Source organism: Gracilinanus agilis, chromosome 3, assembly GCF_016433145.1.
Source record: "Gracilinanus agilis isolate LMUSP501 chromosome 3, AgileGrace, whole genome shotgun sequence".
Taxonomy (NCBI): Eukaryota; Metazoa; Chordata; class Mammalia; order Didelphimorphia; family Didelphidae; genus Gracilinanus; species Gracilinanus agilis.
The window spans coordinates 632,062,824-632,081,287 of NC_058132.1; positions in this window are offsets into that span (position 1 = coordinate 632,062,824).

Here is an 18,464-nt window from a genome sequence, read left to right on the forward strand (position 1 = left end):
GAGGCAGAGGAAAAGTGGGGAAAAGAAATGGAAGAAATGAAAAAGTAGACTAAAAAGCTCACAGGGGAAAATCAAGCCCTAAAAACAAGAATTGAGCAGCAAGAAACAAATTATTTCATGAGAAATTAAGAAACAATAAAAAAATAAAAATAATAAAAAAAAAAGAAAACAAAACATGAAATTGCTTATTGAAAAAAATAAGTGGCCTGGAAATCAGAAACAGGAGAGAGACAATTTAAGAATCATTTAGACTATCTGAAAGCCATGACTAAAAAAAACATGGAGATCATAATGGCAGAAATTATCAAATAAAACTGTGCAGATATCCTTGAAAAAGAAAATAAAATTGAAATTGAAAGAATTCACAGATCACTTGCAGAAAGAAATTCTCAATTGACAACTTCCAGGAATGCAATAGTTAAATTCAAGAGCCACCAAGCCAAGGAAAAAAATCTTCAAACAGCTAGGAAGAAATAATTCAAATACCATGGATCTACAATCAGTATCACACAGGACCTAGAGGCTTCTATATTAAAGGATCAGAAGGCATGAAATATGATATTCAGAAAGGCAAAAGATCCAGGTATACACTCCAGTCTCCTATTCAGCAAAACCAAGTATATTCTATTAGGGGGGAAAATGGACTTTTGGGAAGACAAAAGATTTTCAAGCATTCCTAAGGAATAAGCCAGATCTAAACAATGAAGTAATATCAATACTAAACATTCATGCAGCAAATGGTGTATCATCCAGATATCTAAAGGAGAAACTAAAGGATCTTAAGGAGGAACTAGATAGTAAAACCATACTGGTAGAGGACTTCAACCTTCCCCTACCAGAACTAGACAAATCAAACCAAAAAATAAATAAGAAGGAAATAAGGGAAGTGAATGAAATGTTAGAAAAAATATAGTTAATAGGTATCTTGAAAAAACCAAACAGGGATAAAAAGGAATATAACTTCTTTTTAGCAGCACATGGTACATATACAAAGACCTAAAATGTACTAAGGAATAAAAACATTCAAAAAAATGAAGAAAAGAAGACATAACAAATGCAAATTTTTTTCATATTATAATGAGATTAAACTTCTTTAGAAGCCCACGTGGTGATTTTGGTAAGATGGAGGCTTAGACGGAGCAAATCTTAAAACCTCCGCACCCTTACACATGGAGATAGAAAACAATGTGCTTTGAGAAGAAAGAAGAACAAATCTAAAATCTGGACAGAGCAGGGGGAACCCTACTGCTTCACAACTAAAGAGATACACACACACAAAAAGGCTTGAATTCTTGAACTCTCTGTCTGAGGCTATAGAAGGGGAATACCAGGACACCTCCCCCACTTCCTGTGCGGAGTCTCCAGTTGCCACTGAAATCTCAGGCCTCATTTGGAAGAACAAAAGATCAAGAATATCAAGGGAAATAATGAAAAAAAAACACGAAGGAATGTGGCCTAGCAGTACCAGATATTAAAATATACTATAAAACAGTGGTCATCAGAACAATATGTTACTGGTGTTATAAATAGAGGAGAGGGTAAACTGAATACTACCGCTCTTAATTGGGTGACAGTAGTGGTAGTTCAGATATGTGGCTAGTGCAAGATCACCTGAGTCTTGCCACGTAGTTAGATGTTGTAACACTTCCCTCCTTTGTAACAGTGCCCAGGCAGGATCCTTCAGGTCAATGGATGAATATCCCTTTCAGGTCCTACCTGGGGTTGATTAATGGTGGATATTGGGCTCTATTAGCCTTGGACACGTTTATCTAACTGCATTTGCTCCCTTCCCAGAGAAATGATGAAACAACCATTCCAGGAAGGTACTTGAAGAGTTTTATATATATTTGGCAAGGAAGGAATATTTAGGAAATGGGAAGAGGAATAGGAAACTCTAAATAATCTTTGATAATATTAATCCTTCAGGACTGTAGGCAGGTGAGTGATTCTGGCTTGTTATTAGTCCTCTGGCTCAGCCTGGCCACAACCAAACCAGAGCAAGGAAGCTGTTGTTTGATGTCTCTCAGCTTCTTCTTCTTGCCAGATGTTATGCTTTTCACAGCCTTTAGGAACCACCCTTTCCACCCTCTTCTTCTTCTCCTGCCCACTTCCCAGATCCCTCCCAGGCCCCGGGATACCTAGATACCTAAGGATGGTTTGAATACCTAAATTTCTAGGGACAGAAGAATAAGAGGATTCACAGTCTGGATACAGGTTGGCAAATGTCAATGAGGTTCAGACAGGAGTTCTTGCAAGGTTGAGCCAAGCAAGCCTCAGATCCCAATAGACCAGGGTCTACAGATCCCAGGTCCAAAGCAAAGGGAATAGCAAAAGCCAAAAGCCCCCTGTCAGGGGCTGCCAGGGTATTTATACCTCCCTGGCCAACTGCTTTCTCCCCTGTCCTCATGGCCTCTGGGAACATTCTGAGATCCAACTGTCTTCACCTGTCAATCAACGGTGGGACTCTCAGCTCCCAGAGTTTCAATATAACACTGGCTAAGAGACAGAAGGAAGGATCAATGGAATAGACTTGGGGTAAGTGACGTCAGCAAGACAGTGTATGATAAATCCAAAGAGTCCAACTTTTGGGACAAAAATCCACTATTCAACAAAAACTGCTGGGAAAATTGGAAAACAATATGGGAGAGATTAGGTTTAGATCAACATCTCACACCCTACACCTAGATAAATTCAGAATGGGTGAATGACTTGAATATAAAGAAGGAAACTCTAGGTAAATTAAGTGAACACCGAATAGTATACTTGTCAGATCTCTGGGAAAGGAAAGATTTTAAAATCAAGCAAGAGTTAGAAAAAATTACAAAATGCAAAATATATAATTTTGATTATGTTAAATTAAAAAGGTTTCATACAAACAAAAACAATGCAACCAAAATCAGAAGGGAAACAACAAACTGGGAAAAAAATCTTTTTAACAAAATTTTCTGACAGAGGTCTAATTACTCAAATATGCAAGGGACTAAATCAATTGTATAAAACAATCAAGCCATTCTCCAATTGATAAATGGGCAAGGGACATGAATAGGCAACTTTCAGTAAAAGAAATCAAAAGTATCAATAAGCACATGAGAAAGTGTTCTAAATCTCTAATAATTAGAGAAATCCAAATCAAAACAACTCTGAGGTATCACCTCATACCTAGCAGATCAGGTAAAATGACACCAGGGGAGAGTAATGAATATTGGAGGGGATGTGGCAAAATTGGGACATTAATGCATTGCTGGGGGAGTTGAGAACTGATCAAACCATTCTGGTTGGCTATTTGGAATTATGCCTAAAAAGAGCTAAAAGAATGCCTGCCCTTTGATCCAGCCATACCATTGCTGGGTTTGTACCCCAAAGAGATCATAGATAAAAATACTTGTACAAAAATATTTATAGCTGCACTTTTTGTGGTAGCAAAAACCTGTAAAATGAGGGTATGCCCTTCAATTGGGGAATGGCTGAACAAATTGTGGTATCTGTTGGTGATGGAATACTATTGTGCTCAAAAGAATAATAAAATGGAGGAATTCCATGTGAACTGGAATGACCTTCAGGAATTGATGCAGAGTAAAAGGAGCAGAGCCAAAAGAACATTTTACACAGAGACCGATACACTGTGGTAAAATCAACTGTAATGAACATCTGTACTAGCAACAATGCAATGACCCAGGACAATTCTGAGGGACTTATGGAAAAGAACACTACCCACATTCAGAGGAAGAACTACAGGAGAGGAAACACAGAAGAAAAACAACTGCTTGAACACATGGGTTGATGTGGACATGATTGGGGATGTAGACTCGAAAGGACCACACCAATGCAATTTTTAATAATATGGAAATAGGTCTTCATAGATGATACATGTTAATACTAGTGGAAATTCAGGTTGGCTATGGGGTTGGGGGGTGGGAGTGTGAAGGGGAAAGTAAGAACATGAATTATGTAACCATAGAAATTTTTTCTAAAAAATAAAAAAAAATAAAAAATTAATATGGGGTCATGGGAGGCAAATTTAAAATCAATTGGAAACTAAATAAACTAGGTCTTCAAAACTGGTGGGTCAAAAAACAAATCAGAGAAACAATGATTTCTTTAAAGAAAATGACAAGGAAAAAATATCAAAATCTATGGGGTATAGATAAAGCAGTAATAAGGGGAAAAATTATATCTCTAAGTACCTATATCAACCAAAATAGAGAGGGAGGAGATCAATTAATTGGGTTTACCACTTTAAAAATTAGAAAAAGAACAACTTAAAAATAACCAGATAAAAACTAAATTGGAAATCCTAAAAATTAAAGGAGAAATTAATCAAGATGAAAGTAAATGAACTATTGAATTAATAAATAAGACTAGGAGCTTGTACTTTGAAAAAAAATAACAAATAAAATAAAGTACTGGTAAGTATGATAAAAAAAGAAAGATAAGAATCAAATTAACGGTGTCAAAAATGAAAAGAGTGATCTCACTTCTAATGAAAAGGAAATTAAGACAATTATTAAAACCTATTTTGTCTAATTATATAGCATTAAATATAACGATCTAGTGGAAATGTTTGATTATTTGCAAAAATATAAATTGCATAGATTAAGAAAAGAGGAAATGGAATACTTAAATAATTCCTCAGAAAAAGAAATTGAACAAATCATCAAGGAACCCCCTAAGAAATCCCCCCCCAGGATCAGATGGATACACAAGCAAATTCTTTCAAACATTTGAAGAACAACTAATCCCAATACTACAAAAACAATTTGACAAAATAAGCAAAGAAGGAGTCTTACCAAATTCTTTTTATGACACAAATACGATACCAATTCCAAAGCCAAGCAGACCAAATATAGAGAAAGAAAACTGAAGACCAATTTCCTGTAAGAACACAGATGCAAAAATCTTGTATAAAACAGTAGCAAAGAAACTATAGTAAGTCATCAGAAGAATTATTTACTATGACCAGGTGGGATTTATACCAGAAATGTCAGGCTGGTTTTACATTAGGAAACCATCCTCATAATTGACCTTATCAATAACCAAACTAATAGAAATCACATGATTATCTGAATAGATGCAGAAAAAGTCTTTGACAAAATACAACACCCATTCCTACTGAAAACACTAGAAAGTATAGAAATAGAAGGACCTTTCCTAAAAATAATAAACAGTATAGATCTAAAACCATCAACAATTATCATCTGCAATGGGGATAAATTAGAAGCATTCCCAATAAGATCAGGAGTGAAAGAAAGATGTCCATTATCACCTCTATTATTTAACATTGTACTAGAAACACTAGAAGTAGCAATTGTAGAAGAAAAAGAAATTGAAGGTATTAAAATAGGCAATGAGGAGACCAAGCTATCACTCTTTGCAGATGATATGGTGGTATACTTAGAGAATCCTAGAAAATCAACTAAAAAGCCAGTGGAAATAATAAATAACTTTAGCAAAGTTGGATAGAAAATAAACCCACACAAATCATCAGCATTTCTATATATTTCCACAAAACTCAGTAGCAAGAATTAGAAAGAGAAACTCCATTTAAAATCACTGTAGTCTAGACAATATAAAAAATTTGGGAATCTGTGAAGACCAACAAAGCAATTACATGAATGCAATAATAGCTCACGGGAAAGATGAGCTAATATGATAAAAATAACAATTCTATCTAAATTAATTTACTTATTTAGTGCCATATCTATAAAACTACTAAAAATATTTTACAGAATTAGAAAAAGAGTGATATTTAAGTAAATTAGGTGAACATGGAATTGTTTATCTGTCAGATCTTTGAGGAAGGAAAGAATTTGACTAAGCTAGAAATACAGAATATTAAAGGATATAAAATCAATAATTTTGATTATATTAAATTAAAAAGCTGTTGTACCAACAAAACCAATGCAACCAAGATGAGAAGGGAAGTAACAAACCGGGAAAAATTTTATAACAAATTCTCTGACAAAGGACTAATTTCTAAAATATATAAAGAACTAAGTCAAATTTATAAGAAATCAAATCATTCTTCAATTGAAAAATGGTCAAGGGATATGAATAGGAAGTCTTCAAATGAAGAAATCAAAACGATCAATAATCATATTGAAAAACTGTTCTAAATTCCTCTTGATTAGAGAAATGCAAGTCAGAACAATTTTGAAGTACCACCTTACACTTAGCAGAGTGGCCAATATAACAGTAAAGGAAAATCATAAATGTTGGAGTAGATGTGGCACAACTGGGACTCAAATGCATTGGTGGTAGAGTTGTGAATTGATCCAACCATTCTGGAGGGCAATTTTGAATTATGCCCAAAGGGCTTTAAAAGAATGCATGTCCTTGGATCCAGCAATACCACTTCTGGGATTGTATCCCAAAGAGATAAAAAAAAGGGAAAGGTTTTGTTTCTTCACAAAATTTTTATATCTGTGTTTTTTATTGCATCAAAAAATTGGAAAATGAGGGGATGTGTCAAATGGAGAATGGATGAACAAATTGTGGTAAATGACGTTGATGGAATACTATTGTTGTATAAGGAATGATGATGTGCTTGATTTCTAATAGAATTGGAAAGACCTCCATGAACTGATATGAAGTGAAATGAGCAGAATGAGGAGAACACTACACACAGTAATTGAAACATTGTGGGATGATCAAATGTAATTGACTTTGCAACTAAAAGCAAAGAAATGATCCAGGACAACTCTGAGGTACTTATGAGAAAGAATGTTATCCATATCTACAGAAAGAACTGTGGGAGTAAAAATCCAGAAGAAAACATAAACTTTGTCACTTGTTTGTATGGGTATATGATTTGATGTTTTGGTTGTAAAAGACTACTTTATTACAAAAATGAATAATATGGAAATAAAATTTGAGTGACAATATATGTACAACCCAGTGAAATTGCTTGTCAATTCTGGGAGGGGAAAAGGAAGAAGGGAAGAAGAAACAAGAATCATAACTGTGGAAAAAAATTCATTCTAAAAGTCTGGGTGCCTAAAAGTATAGGTTTGCTGTCAACCAATATAAATAATTTGAAATGATGGGAAGGATTAGAGGAAATATAAATGGATCTAGATATGAATATGGTGATTTTAAGGTGCTGAAATAATTCTCTTGTGGATATATTTAGCAGAAAGCTAGAAAGTTTTCAGGTAAAAATATCAAGCAAAACATATGCAAAAGGAAATGTATGTTAAAATCATTTACAGTTGGAGGAAATATTGTTCCATTTGCTTAACTTTTTCATTATATATGCGATCATTTTAAACTCTATTATATAAATATTCAAACATAATACACTGGAGCATTCCCTTTTGAGCTTCTCAATTAATGGTTATTTTTAATTTAAGTTGAAGATTCCTAGTAGAGGGAAGAAAATGAAAAAAAAATTAGTATATTACATTCTAATAATTATATATCTTGTTATACTCTTATTAGTCAGTAAAACTATTGGTCCAGTTGCAGTTTCCCTCTTTTTCTAGAATTCGAACTGTATCTTTTAAATTATGAAAATAGAACTCTATATCTAGGGGTCAAAGGAACACCCGGAGCTTCTAATCTAACCTGCTAATTTTATAGTTAATGAAACCAACAACTATGAAGATTAAATTAACTAAATTCATGATGTAGTTAACATGAGTTGTAAGATTTGAATCTATTTCCTCTACATTTAGAACTGGTCCTTTTTATATCTCCACTACTATGTCCCTCAAGCCCCATCGAGGTTTCCTTCTTTATTTCTGTAGGTCCAATGGCAGAGTAACAATACAATGGAACAGAAGATTCAAGGAATCAGTCATTAATAAATAGCAATTTGAATTATAAGAGGTATCATGTATGCTACAAAGGTTACATATCTCTGAAAATATTGAAATGTTAATGTGTCAGATTCAACACATGTTCCCATCCACAAAACAGCTTCTCTCATTTTGCCCTTCTAAGCTTCTCTTACTTCCCCTACATGATTAAGATTTGAGAATTTAAGTGCATAATTTACAAAAAAAAAAAACAATTCAGAAAGTGCCCTAAAACAACAGATGGCCATGAAAATCACATGTAAGAAGCAGTGGGAAAATAAAGGGGAGAAGTATAAGAGAGGATAATGAGGTGTAAATGATATGATTCCTTTAGGAAATCTTTATAGGATATCTATTACAGTAATGCAAACCATTAACTGACTGATGCATCCTTTTAGATGAAATGGAAACTGAGGAAATCAGTTTTAAGCTATTGCTATTTCCTTATGAACCTTTATATCATGGACATGAGATTATTTATATTTGACTTGTTTTGTTCTTTGTTAGAGCTAGATAGCATCTCTCTTCTAAATATGTTTCTTTCTTCTGGGCAAGTCTAGATTTCTGGATTTATGTTGCATTATTGAGAATCTGAGAAGGATCGCATTGCTTGTAAGCATCTGAGAACACATTTGAAAGATGAGTCTTCCTTACTATATACCCCATATTCTATCTACTGTACTACCTAGCTGTCTCCTTGAGATTTGGAAATGTGAAACATTAATGCTTTTATCCTCTGGACATAGATACCACGAACAAACATATGTAGCCCCTTTCTAGGATTGGTATGAAAACATTCCTGGCTGTTAAAAGAAAAACTCTGTACTAAAGCATGTCTTCCCCTTCGATTAAAAAGTCTTAGAGAGTTTCCTAGAGTAATGAAAAATTTAGTGATTTACCCAAGGTAATTCAGCCAGTATATGTCATAGGTGGATTTTAAATACAGATCTTCCTTGTTAATAGGGCAGGCTTTCTACCTATTATGACAGACTGAATTGTAATCAAATCAATACTACCTTTTCTAATGAAAATGCATATCCATAGATTTCAATACTATGCTGTTCATCATCTCTGTGCCTTGTTATACCTGAACATTCTTCTTCCCTGGCTAGTATACTCCTTTAGGTATTGTTATTCCCTTTTAGAATATTCGATTCTTAAGTATAAGTTCTGTCTCATTTTTGTCTTTTTCTTCTGAGCACAATTTATTTGATAAAATGTAAAAACATAAATGCTTTTTATTCTCCCTCACTCCCTCTTTGCTTTCTTTCCTTCTTCCCTTCTTTCCTTCCTTTTGTTCTTTCTTTCACTAGTAAAAATATCCAGGAATAAATTAATATGAAAATTTCCTTTAATTAGTGAATAATATTTGGATTCTATTGTCTTTTTCTATTCATAGCTATTAAACACCTACTACTTCCGAGGCACTCTGCTAGGTGATAGGAAAAGAAAGACCAAAATGACAGGATTACCTTCTTTCCCCAAGATTGTCAAGGGGAACACTCACCTCACTCCCAAGTCCCAGATTAGGCTGTTAATCAAAAACACCAACTTTCCATCATCCCTTCCTTCTTTTGTCTCTAGGTTCATTTTCAGTTACACAGGAATGCTTTTTTGTGATTAGATGTGCTACTCTTTGGATGCCTTGCATCTTTGCCACCCTATTCAGCAAATAAATCCATTTTCCATGGAAGCTAGAATAGAGTGTATTGAGTAATGTATCTTTTCTGATGTCTCTGATGATGTGTTCAACTAATACATCATCAGAGGGAACTGTCACATTGATGAAATATTCATATAATACATCATCATGGTGAGGCTGGTGAAAGATGGATTGCTCCTAAAATGGGGTCCTCTATGGAACAAAAGCTCTTGAAGCAGATTGATTATAATTATAGAATAAAAGGTACCATACCTCACCAGATATTATATAAACTCTTTTCATTGCTCTGTCTTTTAAATTAAATTATGAAATACTCCTTTCTACTTTGGCTTATTAATTCATTATTTATTTATCTTGCTTAAGAGTTGAAACCACGTGAATTGCGTAACATATTTTTTTTTCAACTTTACAATACTTGGTTCCAATTGATTTTAATGATCTCTACTGAACTTAAATATTTATAACTGAATTCCATCTTAAGGAATATTTCCTGCAAGGGTCCCTGTACTTATTCATTCTTTTAAAAGACATGTGTTGCATGTATGATAGGTGAAAAAAATTCAAGTATGAAAAAGTCTGTTTATTTACTTCCAAAGTATCTTTGCAGTACTGACTTTCAAGAACAAGATGATGGATCACATAGTAGCTAATTTTTTTAGGTATATTTAAACTGGTTTTACATTAATTCATGATACAATGTAAAGACAAAGACTGGGAGTACAATATTGACCTTTATAAGTCCTCTATCGCCATTAAACTCATTAAAATATACTCATTAGATTAAGATCTAATATAAAATGATCAAATGAGTCACTAAAGGCCGAATAATTCTGACATATAGGTAGTGATTGAATGTGGTTTTAAGCCATATGTTTTATATGACTTTTATTTTACAATTTTATTTTAATTCAATCTATTTTTTTAATTATCAAGTCTTTATTTCCTGCTCCCCCCATTCATCCACACTGAGGAAAAATCAAACTCCTTTAAACACATAATGTTAATGAGTTAAAGCATTTAGATATTGGGCATATACAAAAAAGTGTATATCATTTTATATATACATTCCTCACTTCTCTGTTAGGAATAGTGTAGTGTTCTTTATTATCAGACCTTTGGAATCAGAATTAATTATTGCACTGATAAGAGTTTTCAGTCTTTTTAAATGGATTATTTGTAAAAATTTTTTTATAATATAAAAAGGCACTTGGTTCTGATTATTTCATTCTGAATCAGAGTATACAGTCCTCAGATTTCCTTGAAACCAAATTTCTTATTTTTCTCCAAAATTTCTTTCTTCATACCTTCACACCTTCATACCTTCAATTCAATAATAGCATTCCATTGTGTCCATATATCATAATTTCTTCAGCCATTCCCAAATTGATATATTAACTTTCAGGATTGGGTTTTTTTGCCATTAAATAAAGAGTTGCCCTATCCATTTTTAAAAGTTCAAAAACTAGGGTACTTTTCTTTTCCTCTGAGCTCCTTGTGATACAATTATAGTGGTAATGTTTGATCAAAGGCTATGTCTATTTTATTAACTTGGAGAGCAGACTTCCAAATTGTTTTCATAATAGTTATGCTCATGTACAGTTCCATTAACTGCATGAATTTATTTGTTTGACTAGATGTTTCTTCCAATAGTTTTTCTCTTCTGCAATCTGATAGTTGTGGGGTAGAACCTGAGTTGCTTTGAATTGTATTTCTCTGATTATTAATGATTTGGAGTATTTTATGATTATTTATTATTTCATATGGCTTTGGGTAGGGGGAGAGTATCTTTCCTGGAGAATTTCTGGTTCATATGTTTGGACAATTTATCTACTGGGGAACTTCTTGCCTAGTGAGATGGATGGGATCTTTCATTCAATGTAGCAACAAAGAAATCCAAAACGCACTGCTTTAGCATCAAATGAATGACTTAATTTTAACCTTGCATAGCGGGAAAATTATTCATTCATTAGTCCACTGAACCTGCTCTCCTTGAATCCCACCATACATTTTATTAATTTTTACTCTTCTCCTCTTCTATGTCTCTCAATATTTTTCTCTCTATCTGTCTCTTTCTGTTTCTGTCTCTATCTCTCCACCAATCAATATTTATTATTTCTTTTAAGTCTGATTCCAGTTCACTTTACTTGAATTCATTCAATTACTTTTTTTCTCATCTTAGGAATTTCTCTATATTGCACTAGTCTAGATGTTGAAATTCTGTTCAAGGTATTATGGGTTCTATGTGCATGTCTTACATCTAGATTGTAATCTCATTGAGTATGGGGAACATAAGTTGTTTTGCATTCCTCTATTGTCTCTAAAATGTGTAAACAGTAACCATTTGATAAATGCTTTTTGAATGGATGATTCACCAAATTTATATTAATACTGCCTGTGAAATTGTCTTTTTTTTACATTAACTGAAGCAAATATCCCCAAGTTCTTCTCAACTTCTAGAAGCTCTATGAATCAGTCCATGGATTGTACTGGAATAATATCCTAGCTTTCTAAAGTTGTTTTGGTCCTGATGCAATGCTACTGGCCAACATTATAGGAATACTCATAGGTGAATAACATTAGAACTAGTAGTGATGTCTGAAGCCACCTAGTTCCATTCCTTCGTTTTAGACTTGAGAAACCAGAGACCAAGAGAGATCAAGTGACTTGTTCATAGTCCCACATCTTCAGTGAGCAGAAACAAAGATTAGAACATAGTTATCTTACTTCTAAGCCAACATTATTTCCAAGGTACCACTCAGTTGATAGCTAACATTTGTAAAACTCTTAAACTTTTAGGATCATATATTTAGAGAAAAAAGTCACCTGAGAAGCCACTGATCTCTCCATTTTATGGATGAGGAAAGGAAGCCTAGAGAAGGGAAATAGTGTCACAGAACTGATTAGTGTTTAAGGTAGAGCAAAGGTCCAGGTTTTCCTGCCTCCACCTCAAGGGTTCTATAGGCTACAATATGCTGCACAAAATTGTTTTAAAATGAGCTTGAAGGGGCAGTTGGATAGCTCAGGGGATTGAAAGCCAGGCCTACAGACAGGAAGTTCTAGGTTCAAATCTGGCCTCAGACACTTCCCAGCTATGTGACCCTGGGCAAGTCACTTGATCCCCATTTCCTAGCCCTTATTGCTCTTCTGCCTTGGAACCAATGCCCAATATTGATTCTAAGATGGAAGGCAAGGGTTTTAAAAATAATTAAAAATAATAAAAATAAAATGAGCTTGACAAATGCATTTTTCTCTCTCTGACATATTATTAAATACATAATGAAAATCATATATTTCATGTGAACAATTTGAGTTTTAGAGTAATAAAATGAATTGCTCAGGGAGACTCTGTAAGAAACTGCTAAAACTAAAACTTGAATCCACTGATGATTCTTATTCCAAGAGCTATGCCCTATTTACAGTATGTTATGTCTTATAACTCATTAAGCTTGCATATAAATATATACACAGAAGTATGTATATAATATGTTATATCTTATATAATAATATACATATGTTAACATATGTATAATATAGTATGTAGTAAGGTGATGCTCCTCAAAATGTGATCTTTATCTAGGATTATAAACACCAATGGAAAAGGTAGGAAGGAAGATAGAAAAACTAGGTCTATAATCAAGCACTATCGAGTTTTGAAGGTAGAGAATTTAAAAAAGGAAGAAACTTAATTGTTGAAAATGTTTGTGGGGAAAAATATAGTACAGGTTAAAATAGAGATGCTTAAGCTAAGTAGAAAAATGTGACAATACGAATTTAGTGAATTTCAAGTGTATTATATGATTTATGGTGTCACTTTTATCTAATGGTCAACAATTACACAGTGCTTACTATGTGCCAAACACTTTACTAGGCACTTTACAATGATCTCATTTGATCTTTACAACAAATTCAAGAAGTGGTGTTATGAGCAACCAGGGGGACCTAGGCAGATGCTGATGATGGGATATGAATAAGGTGAGAGACTTTAACCAAAGCCAAATATGAGGTTAGATTAGCTCCCACTTCCTGAAACCTTAAATTGATGATGGATAAATCTTGCTTGGAAAGGCTAGGCCAGCTAATGATGTTAACTAGATCTGACTGCTAATGACTAGTTGTTGGTAAGGTAAGCAAAGGCTTCAAGAACAGTTAGGCTTTAGGGTTTAAACAGTGTTTACTTAAAACCAAACTGAGGATAGGTAAAAAGAATAGGAAGGTGGGTGAAGGGAAACCCTACAAATCTTGCCTAATATTTGATGTTAAATAATTCTTGGAACACAAGTTGATGTTCCTAGGTACAGAGTATGAGAAAGCCTTGAGGGCACTTCCCTGACTCTGTTGCTCTGTAGCTGAACCCAGAGGCTGTCTAGCCCCTGGGTCAGATGCTGCTGTTCTTGATAATAGCTGTTGACACTGAACTGAGTAGAAGGTTCTTGGCTATGCCATTGAAGCATTGAATGTGGCTAGCAATGGTTTTTATCCCTGCCTGCCTACCAAACTCCCAAACCACCGAAGGGGTCCAGAACTACCTCCTCCCTAACCCTCAAGATGAGAGAGAAAAGTGAACACTCCAGGGGTTTATGGATCCCCTTTTATACCCTATCTTTAACTGTCACCCTGGCACACGGCCTGGGTGCTCTGCCAGGTTCTGTGTTCCAAAGTGGCAATTAATAACTTACACCTAGAGAGAAATGGGTACCCATTTCTGCATATTACAATGGATGTATCATTATCTTCACTTTTCTAATGTGGAAATTGAGGCAATCATTGGTTAGTTACGTGACTTGTCTAGATTCATATAGTTAGTGTCCTGGGGTTGAATTTGAACTCAGGTCTTCTGGCTCCATGCCTGTCATTCTATCCACTGTATCATGGGACTTGCTATCCTATATACTTTAATAGTTCATTTGATTTGGGAGTCCATGTTCCTTTTACAGAAGTGGCCCATTCAGATCTAATAGTGAACCTATTTAAAGTACTGGAGGTTTTTTCTAGACCTTTTAACATTATGAAGCTATAAGTGAAGCTTATGGTTTACTCCTTTCTTCTTTTTGCTCTTGACAGATTGCTAGACCATCTCTGACCATACTTGTTTTTATTTGTTTGTTTTTTGGCAATAAATATTTTAATTTTTTTTACAGAGAAATACTCTTCAAGTTTGCTTTTAAAATTCAAGTCTTAACCACAAACAGGTACAACCAAGACAAATAAGCTCACATTGACAGACATGCATCTGATTGATTCTCCAGGTCCCTGATGGCTAGGGAAGATGAGGGGAAGACTTATTTAGGCAGCACCATCATAACTCCCAGGGGAACTGAAAGGAGAAGGGGGGAAACTCTGTATGTACCTCCTGCAAGGAGGAATATTGGCTCAGATAGAGGGAGTCTTTTTACTCATGGAATACTCCGAGAAGTCTACAAGAATCTAGGAATAAAAGGGAATTATCATGCCATTTATCACCTGGAAAGTGCTGAGCAGGTGGAAAGATTCAACAGAGAAATAAAGACACTCATCTAAAGTGGACAAAAGCTTTGCCAATAGTGTTATGGTATCTGAGAAGCAACCTAGTGGGGATTTACATCTTTCCCCATTTGAAATGCTATATGGCCAACCTGTTTGGCAAGGGAGATCTCACAAAACCCCATATGTCTCAATGCTGGGTGCAGATTGGAACTGCATAAATATATCCAGGCCCTGCAACGAAGACTCACAGAACTCCATGAACTTGGTTTGATTCAACAAAGAGTTCCCCTTGATTATAACTTGCATAATTTAAAACCAGGAGACAAAGTGTATACAAGAAACTTCACAAGAAAATCATTAACAGACCCCAATCATTTAGGATCCTATCAATTTTGATCACTACCCCTACAAGCATAAACGTAGAAGGAAAAGATTTGTGGTTCCATGTGGCCCACATGAAACCTGAAAAGAAACATACAAATGCAGAACACCCAGAAACAGTTCAAAACAGACAAATTACAGAAACTGCTGAGGACTGAGAATTGAAGTTCAAAATCATTGCAAAACACAAAATCATTGCAAAACATCTGAAAGTGCATATAACATACACACACAAACACACAAACAATTGATTGACATTACTGACAAAGCATCACAATCCACACTGTTCTTGTATCTAGATCAGAAAACCCATCTGACCATATGTATGACAACAGACAACATGTGAAGGAGAAACAGAGAAGGGGAAAAACATCAAGAGAAGAAAAGGAAATTGAGAAAATCACCAAGAAGAAAGAGCAAGAAAAGAGTACTTGAAGAGACTTTATGAGAAAACTTTTGAATTTTGAACTTTGCAAAAATGGACAATTGCACAAAGAATAGGACAGAAGGAAACAATTTACATAAGACTGGTGCGGCAATAGCACAAAAACACAAATTAACCTCACACCTTAGGGAAAATTCAACCACAGTATATAGCATCAAGATATAAGAGAAATCTACAGGCAACTTGAAAAAAATTGACAACTTTGAAAATAAGAGTGAGTATTTTGCATGCACAGTACGTAAAGAGAACACAAAACACACCACAAAACTGATATCTAGTCAAGACCTTGTGTAAATAGGCAAGTGTCTGAAGATTGTGTAAATATCAAATATATACATATATATATGTCTATAATGTAAATAGTTGCAAATTCCATAAGATTTTAACCACATAAGAAAATCAAGTGATTTTCTTGTCTCTTTAACATTGATATGCAGGACTAATGCTTGTATAATTGCATAATAGTGTAAATAATGTAAATTTTATATATACCTGTAACATAGGTTGAAAAAGTAGAGTAGAATTGTAAAGAATAGTCCCTAACCATGTAGATACTGTAGCATACTAACAATTTAGCAGATAATTAGAACATTAGACATAGAGAAAGTGGAGAAAGGGCTAGGGAAGTTCAAAAATTTTTAGCGAGCTAGTGCAGGGAAAACATAAGAATAAAATATATAAATGTTGTTGGAAACTAAGAATACTAACATACTAAAATAGATTCTCAATATAAAAACTAACATTGCATTTAAAACATAGGTGGTTTAAGCACAATTTGATAACAGCTAAGAATAATAAGATAATTGTATTGCATTACTCGATAGACGTACATTAAAAGAAACAAGTTAAAATTCTATTAAAATCATAGATGGGTTAAATAATAACTTAGAAGAGTTTAAGGATAAAAAAAATTTGCTACACTGTATACTCAGGCATTGTGTTCAATGGAAACTTTTCTTCTTACAAAATTGTTATGTACCCTGTAAAAATTGTTATATAAATTGCAACCCTCATCCCCCTACCAACCTCTCCAAAACCTGTCTTAGAATAGAAATAGATAGATAATAAGTATAGTGATAAGATAAGATAAGATAAGGATTTATTATTTTGGAGGGAGGGGAAACATAAGATAGGAATAGGAAATAGTGATGCATGAATTAAATCCCACCACACAAAACCAGGATACGGTAAGGATGGGATTTTTGCAAGGGTGATGGGACAAAATGAGTCAAAGAAGAAGTGGCTGAGAGTTGGGGACAGTTGGTGACAGTTGATACCAGAGGGAATTCTGGGAAAGGCTCTGGAGAGAGGAGGAGGAGGAAAAGGGTTCTGGTGGAGGACATCCCAGCTAGGATCAAGTCCTGAGGGCTTCCTGAGGGCCTTTCTTTGGACACTGATACCCTGATTCCCTGGTCAAAGGCATCCCATTGCTTCTCACCCATCAAGACTTCAACCATTGAGTTAGATAAGTTTTTGGACTCCATTTTGGGAGCGATCTCTTAGTCTCCTTCCCCCATTACCCAACCTTGTTGAGAAACCCCCTTTCAGTCAAAACTTACAATTATAGAAAGGATAGAAACAGAAAATTAGAAATAGAAACAGAAGAAGGGACATTGCTCACTCACTCCAGTCCCCTGGTCACTGACTGAAATGGTCATCAGCTCTGCTCTCTGAGAGGGATGAGCTATCTCCTCAATCAATCTCAGCTGAAGTCAAAAGTCCCATCTCCTCCTCTTTCAGCCCTGAGCCTGAAGCTCTTGCCCCCTTGCTGGAATGCCTAGGACACTGTGACCCATCAGAGGCTGATTGCCTACTTTTCTCGATCAAAGAGACACCTGTTTCAGTTCATAGCTATATACTCATATTTGATATAAAGCAGAAGCTAATCTTCCTGATTCTATCCAGGGGAAAAAAGAAAGAAAAAAAAACACAATTAAACCAACCACCCCCCCAAAAAAAAAGGTAGGTGAGGTGATGGAGAAGAGGAAGACGGGAATACTTCTGGTCCCACTAGAGAACTGTGCTTTCAAACAGAATAAAATACCATCTTGAATTTCTTCTACAAGAACTCAACAACTTGACTCACTCAATGACTTATCTAAGTAGTTATTGAATAAATTGGTTGTTCACATTTCTAGAGGATTAAGCCTTGGTTGAGGAAGCCCTGATCTGGAAGATGGGAAAAAGGGTGGGAATGCCATTCAGAGACTTCCTCCTGTCTGTGTCTAGTAGGATGAGCAGCTGGAACAGTGAAGGCAAGAAGGGTATTGGTACCCCAAATGGGGCAGCCTGAGAAAAGAGCAGTGACTAGCTGGATGTGTAATGGGGGGAGAGAGGGGAGGGGACAGGAAGCTTTTAAAAGCAAAAGAGTGTGGAGGAGAAGGGATTGGGCTGTTATGAAACATTAAACATATATATATATTATACACCTGTCAAATCATTATTAGGATAAAAAGTTGGAGAATAGGAGAGTAACCAGGTATGTTCCATCCTGCCCTGCTCCCTCATGTGGAAAGTCATTGCTATGCATATAGTGAGAGGCAGTGGGACAGCTCAAGTCCACAATTTGGATTTTCATCTCCCTATAAAACCTGCAACAAGTCTTTGACTGCATGCATGGGAAGCCCGGATTTGTCTTTTTGCAAAAATGTACAAAAGAACTAGAAATAGAAAAGGTTTTGGTAACCTAAGGCCATCTGTGCAAGCCTGTTGGGAG